General features: G+C 46.1%; 1 non-coding gene across 1 annotated transcript; it reads right to left on the minus strand.

Moving 5' to 3' along the window:
* Positions 1-1,585: 1,585 nt before the first annotated feature.
* On the minus strand, positions 1,586-1,660 carry Trnas-cga. The gene has a single exon. It is a non-coding gene; the product is annotated as a tRNA-Ser (tRNA).
* Positions 1,661-14,298: the final 12,638 nt, after the last annotated feature.

The following is a 14,298-nucleotide window of genomic DNA, read 5'->3' on the forward strand; positions in this document are numbered from 1 at the left end:
ACTCATAGAATTGTGCAAAGATAATTAGTAGAATATAAAGAGATATTACAGTGCTTAAAACATCAACGTACGCCTGTGCTGTGATAGTGCCACGCAAAACAACAAAGGGCACAAGGTCCCTCCATGAAAAACACGATCACACCATAACACCCGAATTTTACTGTTTGCACTACACATGCTGGCATTCGCCATACCCATCGGATCGCCACATTGTGTATCGTGATTCGTCACTCCACACATCGTTATTCCATTGTTCAATCATCCAATGTTTATGCTCCTTTCACCAAGCGAGGCGTCGCTGGACATTTACCAGCGTGATGTGTGGCTAATGAACAGCCGCTCGACCATGAAATCCAAGTTTTCTCACCTCCCGCCTAACTGTCATAGTACTTGCAATGGATCCTGATACAGTTTGGAATTCCTGAGTGATGGTTTGGATAGATGTCCGCCTATTGAACATTACGACCCTCTTCAACTGTCGGCAGTCTGTCAGTCAACAGACGAAGTTTTCCTGTACGCTTTTGTGCTGTATGTGTCCGTTCACATTTCCACTTCACTATCACATCGGAAACAGTGGACCTAGGGATATTTAGGAATTTGGAAATCTCGCGTGACTCCCAACCACCTGACCACGTACGAAGTACGTGAGTTCCACGGTTCGCCCCATTCTGCTATCACGATGTCTAACGACTACTGAGGTTGCTGGTATGGAGTACCTGGTAGTAGGTGGCAGCAGAATGCACCTAACATGAAAAATGTTTTTGGGGGTGTCGGGATACTTTCGATCACATAGTATATATGTCTCACCAGGCCGTTTTCACCATGACGGTAGGTGGTGGCGGTGAACCGAGCAAATCCGCTGTCGCCTGCAACCGTAGTGTAAGGGCCTGGGATGGTCGAATACTAACCGAAACCCGCAGCGATTGGAATAAATGTTTTATTGCAGTCGAGACTGTTTGTAACTTGTTTTAAAAATAAATTTGAGTGGCGGTTTGACTGCTTTCCTTTGGAAAACGAATGCTCTGTCCCTTTGACAGAATTTACCGAAAACCCACCACAAAACAATTTTATTTATTCATTCGTATGGCTCGCATTCAATGTAAAAATACAGGTATACAAAATTAGTATATGTCTATAGTAAGAATACAGAAAGCCAAAACGACATATAAAACTAGCCAAATGTCGATATCTAAGTTCCTAATCTATATAAGAGCTGTAGCATCAGCTTTCATGAAGTCGCTCCAACAGCCCCGATAAGAACGCAAGGGACATTCATCTCTAATGACAAAAACGAAAGAAATTCTGTGATGAAGTAGCGAAATTGTTGTAATACATGTATGATACACCAAACATGATGCGCTAAAGAATCTGTTATAGGGATGCGTATTCAAACACAGAGGTATGTAAACAGACAGAATACGGCGCTGCGTTCGGCAACACCTATGTACGTCAAGTGTCTGGTGCAGTTGTTGGGTCGGCTACTGCTGCTACAATGTTAGGTTGTCAAGATTTAAGAGTCAGAATGAGATTTCCACTCTGCAGCGGAGTGTGCTCTGATATGAAACTTCCTGGCAGATTAAAACTGTGTGCCGGACCGAGACTCGAACTCGGGACCTTTGCCTTTCGCGGGCAAGTGCTCTACCAACTGAGCTACCCAGGCACGACTCACGCCCCGTCCTCACAGCTTTAGTTCTGCCAGTACCTCGTCTCCTACCTTCCAAACTTTACAGAAGCTCTCCTGATTTAAGAGTGTTTCAACGTGGTGTTATAGTCGGCGCACGAGCAATAGGACACAGCATCTACGAGGTAGCAATGAAGAGGGGATTTTCCTGTACGACCATTTCACAAGTGTACCGTGCGTATCAGGAATCCGATAAAACATCAAATCTCCTACATCACTGGGGCCGGAAAAAGATCCTGCAACAACCGGACCAACGACGACTGAAAAGAATCGTTCCAGGGAACCTAATTACAACCCTTCCGCAAATTGCTGCAAATTTCAATGCTGTGCCATCAACAAGTGTCAGCATGCGAACCATTCAAAGAAACGTCATCGATATGGCTGTTGGTAAACGAAGGCCCGCTTGTGTATCCAGCACTCGGCACAAAGACAAGAACTAGGGACCAACTTGCCTAAGGAGAGCATAAAGTGAAACCCTTATCAACCAAAACAGTGGATGCCTCCAGTCCAGTGGTAACGCAACAGAATACTGATACCAGAACTCATACTGGCAAGTTATTTGTAAATTTCACCTTATTCTGTGATCACTGAAATAGCATTTCATATCCTCTCAACGTGTGAAGTTCCATTTCGTTTTTTTTTTTTTTTTTTTTTTTGTCCTCTCTAGAGGTTTAAATATTTTTTTCAGAAATTGTATTTAGGCAGTTTTTTCACGGTATACATAAAAAGAACCTTTAGCAGATCTGTACAGCACAACCGAAGTCAATTTTTTTTTTTTAAATATGTCATTGTGGACTTTTCTCGCTCTTGTCTGTTGTATCCTACATCGGTTCCATATTTTTGTCTAACATTCACAAACATTACTTCTAAAGGCGTTAATGGTGTTACGAGGTACCTTTTCGTGGCTGACATTTTCTTTCATGTGAAACATACATTTCGAGACTTTTGTAGAGCTCCATACCACGTTTTACCCTGTGTGCCCCGCAGTTTGCCCGGACAGCGTAACTTTGGCGCCGTGTTCGTCTCTCACAGTACTTTCTGAGCATAATAGAGAGGAAGGATTTCGGTGGCAAATCGGTGAGCTGAATTGTGCACTTTAAAAATTCTGGCTGCAGGCGTCTGTATCGTGGGGTCAGAGGGCGTTTAAACGGGGTTCGCAATTTCCGACACTTTTCCGAATAGCCCGCTGCGGTTGCAGAGGTGTACGGCAGTTAAAAGCCACGACCGCAGATGGCAAAAAATAAATAAAAAAGAGAAACGGGTTAAAAATGGAGGGGGCGCGAAGAGCTATCCCACCGTCCCCCCCCCCCCCTCTCTCTCTCTCTCTCTCTCTCTCTCTCTCTCTCTCTCTCTCTCTCACTCACACACACACACACACACACACTGTATGTGAAGTCATGCATTTGACACCTGTTATGTGCACGTAACGAGCAATGACGGCCGTCGGAAAAAATAAAATAAAAAGTAAAAAATAGAAAAAGCTATCGGTGGTGGCGTCGACATGCTATGCGATTTCTCTGCACGCGGAATATCCCGTTATAATTGCACAGTTTCAGATGCGGAAATAATGACCCCCATCAGCGTAGAGAAATTATCAGAATATGCGATACGATTTTTCGAATATTACCTGTGCACTAGCTTGAGCGGACAAAAGTTAGAACACAGTGAACTGTAGACGGAACTAGCGCGTCTTGGACGCAACTCAATATGTTTAATAATCCTTGGATGTAGCTACGAACGTGAGTGTCTTTAAAGATAGGTGTCAATAACGGGACGCGTTACGTCCGGGAAACTGGTAATTCTTAGCGGACACTGCACTTAGTGTGATTTTTCCCGGATTTCTTCAGGTGTGCGTACATTTCTATTTGTTCATATACACTGCACAGTCACATTCTATATCTACATCTACATACATACTCCGCAATCCACCATACGGTGCGTGGCGGAGGGTACCTCGTACGACAACTAGCATCTTCTCTCCCTTTTCCACTCCTAAACAGAACGAGGGAAAAATGACTGATTATATGCCTCTGTACGAGCCCTAATCTCTCTTATCTTATCTTTGTGGTCTTTCCGCGAAATGTATGTTGGCGGCAGTAAAATTGTACTCCAGTCAGCCTCAAATGTTGGTTCTCCAAATTTCCTCAGTAGCGATTCACGAAAAGAACGTCTCCTTTCCTCCAGAGACTCCCACCCGAGTTCCTGAAGCATTTCCATAACCCTCCCGTGATGATCAAACCTACCAGTAACAAATCTAGCAGCCCGCCTCTGAATTGCTTCTATGTCCTCCCTCAATCCGACCTGATAGGGATCCCAAACGCTCGAGCAGTACTCAAGAATAGGTCATATTAGTGTTTTATAAGCGGTCTCCTTTACAGATGAACCACATCTTCCCAAAATTCTACCAATGAACCGAAGACGACTATCCGGCTTCCCCACAACTGCCATTATATGCTTGTCCCACTTCATATCGCTCTGGAATGTTACGCCCAAATATTTAATAGACGTGACTGTGTCAAGCGCTACACTACTAATGGAGTATTCAAACATTACAGGATTCTTTTTCCTATTCATCTGCATTACTTTACATTTATCTATATTTAGAGTTAGCTGCCATTCTTTATACCAATCACAAATCCTGTCCTAGTCATCTTGTATCATCCTACAGTCACTCAATGACGACACCTTCCCGTACACCACAGCATCATCAGCAAACGGCTGCACATTGCTATCCACCCTATCCAAAAGATCATTTGTGTAGATAGAAAACAGCGGACCTACCCTCACCTCCTATGAACACTCACCATCGAGGACAACGTACTGGGTTCTATTACTTAAGAAATCTTCGAGCCACTCACACACTTGGGAACCAATCCCATATGCTCGTAGCTTATTTAGGATTCTGCAGTGGGGCACCGAGTCAAACGCTTTCCGGAAGTCAAGGAATATGGCATCCGTCTGATACCCTTCATCCATGGTTCGCAAGTTATCGTGTTAAAAACGGGCGAGTTGCGTTTCGCAGGAGCGATGCTTTCTAAAGCCGTGCTGATGCATGGACAGCAACTTCTCTGTCTCAAGGAAATTCATTATATTCGAACTGAGAATATGTTCGAGAATCCTGCAACAAACCGATGTTAAGGACATTGGTCTGTAATTTTGAGGATCCGTCCTTCTACACTTCTTACATACAGGCGTCACCTCTTAATGTGACCACCTCTCAAAATCCTGAATAATCACGTTCTGCAGGGCGAAACGTGCGGGAAGAGAATCAATGACGGTTATGGAACGTACAGACAGGAATGTGGAGCCATGTCGATTCCATGGCGTTACGTTTCTCGGCTGAGAATCCATGGCGCGAACAAAAAAAATGGCTCTGAGCACTATGGGACTTAACTTCTGAGGTCATAAGTCCCCTAGAACTTAGAACTACTTAAACCTAACTAACCTAAGGACATCACACACATCCATGCCCGAGGCAGGATTCGAACCTGTGACCGTAGCGGTCTCGCGGTTCCGGATTGTAGCGCCTAGAACCGCACGGCCATCCCGGCCGGCCATGGCGCCTACAGACCGATCAAGGTGGTCCAGCACATTCTCTATTGGGTTTAAATCCGGCGAGTTTTGTGGCCAGGAGACTCATCAAAGTGCTCTCCAAACCAAGCACGTGCACTGCGAGCTGTGTGACACGTTGCATTGTCCTGCTGGAAGATGCCATCGTGCCGGGGAAAAAGAAGCCGCAATCAGTGGTGGACGTGCTCCCTAAGGATAAATGCACACTTTTTTTGATCGCCTGAGCCTTCCAGAAGGACGAGATCACCCAAGGAACGCCACGAAAACATTCCCCAAACAATAATTCTCTGACTATTGCTGCAGGGTGCTTTCAGACATTTCACACCGTAGACGTCATCGGTCATCTTTCGGATGGAGCGTGAGAAGTGATTCGCCTGAAAGCGCCACCTGTCGCCTCTCAGTTGACGTCCAATTGCGGGACTACTGCGCAAATTCCAGCCTTTGACGACGATGAAAAGCAATCAGCATGGGTGCACGAACAAGGCACCTGCTGTGGGGACCCATAAGCAGCAACGTTCGCTGAACTGTCCTTGAGGAGGCACTGTTGGTAGCCCTTGGTTCATCTGGGCGGTCAGTTGTCGAACAGTTGCACGTCTGAAACTTCCTGGCAGATTAAAACTGTGTGCCGGACCGAAACTCGAACTCGGGACCTTTGCCAGGATGTTTCATATCAGCGCACACTCCGCAGCAGGGTGAAAATCTCATTCTACGAGGGCAGTTCAATAAGTAATGCAACACATTTTTTTTCTGAAACGGGTTGTTTTATTCAGCATTGAAATACACCAGGTTATTCCCCAATCTTTTAGCTACACAACACTATTTTTCAACGTAATCTCCATTCAATGCTACGGCCTTACGCCACCTTGAAATGAGGGCCTGTATGCCTGCACGGTACCATTCCACTGGTCGATGTCGGAGCCAACGTCGTACTGCATCAATAACTTCATCATCCGCGTAGTGCCTCCCACGGATTGCGTCCTTCATTGGGCCAAACATATGGAAATCCGACGGTGCGAGATCGGGGCTGTAGGGTGCATGAGGAAGAACGGTCCACTGAAGTTTTGTGAGCTCCTCTCGAGTGCGAAGACTTGTGTGAGGTCTTGCGTTGTCATGAAGAAGAAGTTCGTTCAGATTTTTGTGCCTACGAACACGCTGAAGTCGTTTCTTCAATTTCTGAAGAGTAGCACAATACACTTCAGAGTTGATCGTTTGACCATGGGGAAGGACATCGAACAGAATAACCCCTTCAGCGTCCCAGAAGACTGTAACCATGACTTTACCAGCTGAGGGTATGGCTTGAAACTTTTTCTTGGTAGGGGAGTGGGTGTGGCGCCACTCCATTGATTGCCGTTTTGTTTCAGGTTCGAAGTGATGAACCCATGTTTCATCGCCTGTAACAATCTTTGACAAGAAATTGTCACCCTCAGCCACATGACGAGAAAGCAATTCCGCACAGATGGTTCTCCTTTGCTCTTTATGGTGTTCGGTTAGACAACGAGGGACCCAGCGTGACAGCACTACCAACAGAGATGTCAAGTTGAGCACTGAGTTGTTTGATGGTGATCCGTCGATCATCTCGAACGAGTGTGTTCGCACGCTCCGCCATTGCAGGAGTCACAGCTGTGCACGGCCGGCCCGCACGCTGGAGATCAGACAGTCTTGCTTGACCTTGCGGCGATGATGACACACGCTTTGCCCAACGACTCACCGTGCTTTTGTCCACTGCCAGATCACCGTAGACATTCTGCAAGCGCCTATGAATATCTGAGATGCCCTGGTTTTCCGCCAAAAGAAACTCGATCACTGCCCGTTGTTTGCAATGCACATCCGTTACAGACGCCATTTTAACAGCTCCGTACAGCGCTGCCACCTGTCGGAAGTCAATGAAACTATACGAGACGAAGCGGGAATGTTTGAAAATATTCCACAAGAAATTTCCGTTTTTTTCAACCAAAATTGGCCGAGAAAAAAAAAGTGTTGCATTACTTATTGAACTGCCCTCGTAGTTACACGTCTATTCGCTTGTACACATTCCGTAGCCGTCGCTGACCCCTGCTAAATTGTGGCCCCTGCTGTACCAAACTCGGCGCAGGTTTAGGACAGCGCCATTTTGTCATGCACGACATACTTCAACCATGGCGGCATAGGGACAGTTAACAACCTTACCCGTTTCGGAAATGCTTCCACCCTTGGCCCGAAAGCCATTTGGAAATTTGTGGTAAGTTCCTATGGGACCAAACTGCTAAAGTCATCAGTCCCTAGGCTTACTCAGTCTCCAGGCCACGAGTGGCCTACCGGGACCATCCGACCGCCGTGTCATCCTCGGTGGAGGATGGAGATAGGAGGGGTGTGGGGTCAGCACACCGCTCTACCGGTCGTAAGATGGTATTGTTGACCGAAGCCGCTACTATTCGGTCGAGTAGCTCCTCAATTAGTATCACGAGGCTGAGTGCACCACGAAAAATGTCAACAGCGCATGGCGGCCTGGATGGTCACCCATCCAAGTGCCGACAACGCCCGACTGCGCTTAACTTCGGTGAACTCACGGGACCCGGTGTATCCACTGCGGCAAGGCCGTTGCCCAGTCCCTAGGCTTACGCATTACTTAATGTGACTTAAACTGACTTACGCTAAGGAGAACACACACGCACACACATGTTCGAGGAAGGACTGTCACCTCCGACAGAGGGAGCCGCGCGAACCGTGGCAAGGCGACCATGACTGTGCGGCTGCACCGTGTAGCCTGAAAGCCCTTGACTATGTCCTTTTGGACGCCAGGTAAATCAGCTCGCTTCGCTTCCACATTACGACAAAGACTGCACTGTTGTCAGCTTCCACGAGCCTCCCGACACGCGTTATACGAGGTGCGACAATGAAGTAAAGAGACTGATCTGAAAAAAATTGTTGCTTACCGTTTTAGTCAAGTTAGCGCTGTCTGCTTCAAAGAAGTTCCCTTCTGATTGCACACACTTTTTCCATTTCTTCTGCCACTGATTGTAACATTTCTGGAACTCATCTTCAGTAATATTCTCAAAGACCCTCGTCACAGCGTTTTGGACATCTTGTGTTGTTTGAAAATGGTGTCCCTTCACCGCCGTTTTGACTCTTGGAAATAGAAAAAAGTGGCTCAGAGCGATATCTGGTGGCTGTGGTAGTACTGAAACTTGTTTTGAAGCTATTGCTGTACCTGCAGAGCAATACGGAATGGCGCATTATCGTTATGAACAATCCAATTATTAGCAACGTTGGCACGGACACGATGAACTCTTTTACGAAGTCTTTCTAAAATTTCTTTGCAGTAATATTGGTTAACTGTTTGTCCAGGAGGCACCCACTCTTTATGAACAATTCACTTGTAATCAAAGAAGCACACAAGCATGCATTTCACTTTTGACTTTGACATGTGAGCTTTTTTTGGTCTGGGTGATCCCTTTGAGCACCATTGCGAACTTTGGCGTTCTGTCTCTGGATCGTACTGAAAAAACAGACTTTCATCACCAGTGATAACAAGGCTCAACAGTTCTGGATTGATTTCCGTTTGCTCTAACAGATCGGCTGCCACATTTTTCCATGTTTCTCGCTGTTGTGGCGTGATAATTTTGGGGACCATTTTTGCACAAATCTTTCTCATACCAAGATCTTCAGTTATTATTAGAAGAACCGTTTCTCGATTGATGTTCAGTTCTTCTGCAATCATTTTCACGGATAATCTTCAATCAGATCGTACGGGTTCACGCACCCTGGTCAGGTTGACATCCGTCCGTGAGATTGATGGTCGTCCACTGTGGTCTTCATCTTCAATATTCGTTCTGCCTTCACTAAACATTTTATGCCAACAAAAAACTTGAGCTCTTGACATAACCTCCTCTCCAAAAGCATTCTGAAGCTTACCGTAAGTTGTCGTCGCGTTTTCACCCAATTTAACACAAAATGAAATGCCATACCGTTGCGCAATATTATGCGGTTCCATTTCTGTGACGAGAGAGACAAACACGTGTTAACTTACAGCACAACTCACGACTGAGCAGTAGGATCCATGTGCTGCTTGGACTAGAAGCAGCTTATAGACCAAGGTAAAAGATATTCTGCCTACGCAAGTTTGCAGGGTTGCCACATCTTGCGAAGAAAATCAGTCTCATTACTTTATTGTCACACCTCGTAAACTTGCGGCGCCAAGAACATCTAATGAATGCAATCTTGGTGCAGCCACATTGTTCCTTCCAAAGATTCGGCGAAAAATAAACTTCATGTACATTTAAAAAGGTTACTTCTTGGGGAATACATTTTGATGCATACCACACACGCGATATCATCACCTGAAAAATCGGTACTGGAAGTTGATCGTGAATTATGCTATGAATCGTTATTGTGTCCTTACAGTCTTACTCCGAATTGTTTTCATTCAATGAGGCTTAAAATTTTGAATCATTACTAACCCAATTTACTTGTCAGCCATTGTTATTCCTCCTTATTGATTTACTTGCTTTATTGCCCCTCTCATTCCTACCAGTTTCGATACAGAAAAGAAATAATAGTGGAAGGAAAGCTACAGGATGCATTTGGGAATTGAACACAGTTTCTCTGGTCCCTAGCCAGATGTATTGATCGCTACGCCAGTGGCGATTTTCTTGAACAGTGTTTATCTTATGGGTATGTAACGAAAAAGTTTCTTTCGTTGATTAAAGAAAATATGCGTTTTCAATTCCATATACGATGATTAAAAATTCTGAGTTTCCAGTCATCTATCGATCCCTACAAGTTTGAGTCGATTGTGTGTCATGAACTTTCGGGGTGGGTTTCTTAAAAATGGTGTGGTGGGGGTATTGAGTGAAATATCTCAGACTTTTTCATTTTAGGTTTTACTGGAGCGATCTAGTAAACATGGGCTAGATCAGTTGGCCGTATCTTAGCCCTTCCGTTTGTTAGTGATTTTCCCTGAGAATATTCGCAAGCTGTATTGTGGGCAATGTTGTGAGTACTGGAAGAGACGGAACATATCTGTACTGAGAAATTTAGCCTCTCACTCCATGAGCGCCTCTCCAAAAGCCTTTTGAATATTACCGTAAATTGTCGCGTTTTCACCCAATATAACGCAAAAGGAAATGGTATACCGTTGCGCAATATTACGCGGTTCCATTTCTGTGACGAGAGACACAAACACATGTTAACTTATTACAGCACAACTCACGAGTGAGCAGTTGTATCGATGTGCCACTTGGACTAGAAGCAGCTTATAGACCAAGGTCAAAGATATTGTGCCTAGGCAAGCCTGCAGGATTGCCACATGTGGCAAAGAAAATCAATCTCATTACTTTATTGTCGCACCTAGTATACCCTCCACTGCTTGTGCTACCACGTGTCGTGTGAGAGTGAATATTGCTCGTTAACATCAAACACAGACGGCGGTCAAATTAATGTGACTGGACAGCTTATGTCCATAAAGTACGACTTCCTCGTTGTATGAAGATTTTCTTACCGTGTATCGTGTGACTAATCTGTATGAGAGATCGCGCGAAGGTGGATTTACTTCCTACGTATTTTATTCTCATCTCTGTGTAGCCCTTGTATCGACTTTTAAAATTTCTTGTTAAAGGGGTCGTTGACGACGAAAGCTCGCTCCCTTTTCAAAGGAGCATTTCAGAGGCAGATATGAAACAGAGCTGGTGCCGACACACACATTTCGGGGCACATCGCTCAGCGCACATTTTTCTACATCTACATGGATACTCTGCAAATCACATTTAAGTGCCTGACAGACGGTTTATTGAAACACCTTCACAATTCTCTATTATTCCAGTCTCGCATAGCGCGCGGAAAAAACGAACACCTATATCTTTCTGTACGAGCTCTGATTTCCATTATTTTATCATGGCGATCGTTTCTGCCTATGTATGTCGGCGTCAACAAAATATTTCCACTTTCGGAGAAGAAATTTGGTGATTGAAATTTGTGAGAAGATTCCGACGCAACGAAAAACGCCTTCGTTTTAATGATGTCCATCCGAAATCCTGTATCATTTCAGTGACACTCTCTCCACTATTTTCTGATAATAAAAAACGTGCTGACTTTCTTTGAACTTTTTCGACGTACTCCGTCAATCCTATCTGGTAGGTATCCCACACCGCGCAGTAGTATTCTAAGAGGACGGAGAAGCGTAGTGTAGGCAGTCTCCTTAGTAGACGTGTGGCATTTTCGAAGTGTCCTGCCAATAAATCACAGTCTTTTTTTTTTAACCTTCCCTACAACATTTTCTTTGTGTTCCTTCCAATTTAAGTTGTTCGTAATTGTAATTCCTAATTATTTAGTTGAATTTACGGCCTTTAGATATAACTGATGTTCAACGGATTCCTTTTAGCACTCATGCCGATTACCTCACACTTTTCGTTAATGAGGGTCAGTTACCAAGTTTCGCACAATACAGATTTTTATAAATCATTTTTCAATTTGTTTTGCAATTTTGTTTCTCATGACTTTATTAGTCGATAAACGACAGCGTCATCTGCAAACGTCCTAAGACGGCTGCTCAGATTGTCTCCCGAATCGTTTATATACACTCCTGGAAACTGAAATAAGAACACCGTGAATTTATTGTCCCAGGAAGGGGAAACTTTATTGACACATTCCTGGGGTCAGATACATCACATGATCACACTGACAGAACCACAGGCACATAGACACAGGCAACAGAGCATGCACAATGTCGGCACTAGTACAGTGTATATCCACCTTTCGCAGCAATGCAGGCGGCTATTCTCCCATGGAGACGATCGTAGAGATGCTGGATGTAGTCCTGTGGAACGGCTTGCCATGCCATTTCCACCTGGCGCCTCAGTTGGACCAGCGTTCGTGCCGGACGTGCAGACCGCGTGAGACGACGCTTCATCCAATCCCAAACATGCTCAATGGGGGACAGATCCGGAGATCTTGCTGGCCAGGGTAGTTGCCTTTCACCTTCTAGAGCACGTTGGGTGGTACGGAATACATGCGGACGTGCATTGTCCTGTTGGAACAGCAAGTTCCCTTGCCGGTCTAGGAATGGTAGAACGATGGGTTCGATGACGGTTTGGATGTACCGTGCACTATTCAGTGTCCCCTCGACGATCACCAGTGGTGTACGGCCAGTGTAGGAGATCGCTCCCCACACCATGATGCCGGGTGTTGGCCCTGTGCGCCTCGGTCGTATGCAGTCCTGATTGTGGCGCTCACCTGCACGGCGCCAAACACGCATACGACCATCATTTGCACCAAGGCAGAAGCGACTCTCATCGCTGAAGACGACACGTCTCCATTCGTCCCTCCATTCACGCCTGTCGCGACACCACTGGAGGCGGGCTGCACGATGTTGGGGCGTGAGCGGAAGACTGCCTAACGGTGTGCGGGACCGTAGCCCAGCTTCATGGAGACGGTAGCGAATGGTCCTCGCCGATACCCCAGGAGCAACAGTGTCCCTAATTTGCTGGGAAGTGGCGGTGCGGTCCCCTACGGCACTGCGTAGGATCCTACGGTCTTGGCGTGCATCCGTGCGTCGCTGCGGTCCGGTCCCAGGTCGACGGGCACGTGCACCTTCCGCCGACCACTGGCGACAACATCGATGTACTGTGGAGACCTCACGCCCCACATGTTGAGCAATTCGGCGGTACGTCCAACCGGCCTCCCGCATGCCCACTATACGCCCTCGCTCAAAGTCCGTCAACTGCACATACGGTTCACGTCCACGCTGTCGCGGCATGCTACCAGTGTTAAAGACTGCGATGGAGCTCCGTATGCCACGGCAAACTGGCTGACACTGACGGCGGCGGTGCACAAATGCTGCGCAGCTAGCGCCATTCGACGGCCAACACCGCGGTTCCTGGTGTGTCCGCTGTGCCGTGCGTGTGATCATTGCTTGTACAGCCCTCTCGCAGTGTCCGGAGCAAGTATGGTGGGTCTGACACACCGGTGTCAATGTGTTCTTTTTTCCATTTCCAGGAGTGTAGATAAGGAACAGCAAAGGGGCTATAACACTACCTTGGGGAACGCCAGGAATCGCCTCTGTTGTACTCGATGACTTTCCGTCAATTACTACGAACTGTGACCTCTCTGACAGGAAATAACTAGTCCAATCACATAACCGATACGATATTCCATAAGCACGCAATTTCATTACGTGCCGTTTGTATGGTAGAGTGTCAAAAGCGTTCCAGAAATACGGAATCAATTTCAAATCCCTTGTCAATAGTCCTCAACACTTCCTGAGAGGCGAGAGCTAGTTGTGTTTCACAAGAACGAGGTTTGCTACATCCCAGTTGACTGTCTGTCAATAGACCGTTTTCTTCGAGGTGATTCATAATGTTCCAACACAATATATGCTCCAAAATGCTGCTGCATATTGAAGGTAATGATATGAGCCTATAATTTAGTGGATTACTCCTTCTACCTTTCTTGAATATTGCCGTGACGTGCAACTTTCCAGTATTTGGGTACGGATCTTTCGTCGAGTGAACGGGTGTATATGATTGTTAAGTATTGAGCTATTGCATCAGTATACACGTTGTTCGCAGCAGACGACTCGTTCGTGTTCCCTTGTTGACAACGACAACGTCAATTACGAATGCAGTGTGCACGGAATCATGGAGATAGGAGTCCTGATACAAGAGGTCGATTGTAATGTTCAGATACGTCGTCGTACACACATCGCACCAGAGACGTAGCCTGGTGGGGGCGCTGTTTTGCTATGGCGAACATACAGTTGGGTTTCAATGAGACGTGCGGTAGTAAACGAAGTCACCACGACAGTTGCCAAACACATGGACAAGGTTGGCGACCACCAGAATCCTTTCATGCTTCATGTCTTCTCCGATGGCAATGTCATCTCCCAGCATAACAACTGCCCATCTCACAAGACCAGAATCGTACTGCACTGATCTGGGGAGCGTGATAACGAACTGACTTTGATGTTCTGATCACAAGATTCGCCTAATCTGGACTCGATGGATCACGACTGGGACGCCATCGGGCATGAGCTCCGTTCCCACGAACACATCGGCTCGTAATTTAAGGGATTTGCG

Source organism: Schistocerca piceifrons, chromosome 10 (genome assembly GCF_021461385.2).
Source record: "Schistocerca piceifrons isolate TAMUIC-IGC-003096 chromosome 10, iqSchPice1.1, whole genome shotgun sequence".
NCBI classification, from domain to species: Eukaryota; Metazoa; Arthropoda; class Insecta; order Orthoptera; family Acrididae; genus Schistocerca; species Schistocerca piceifrons.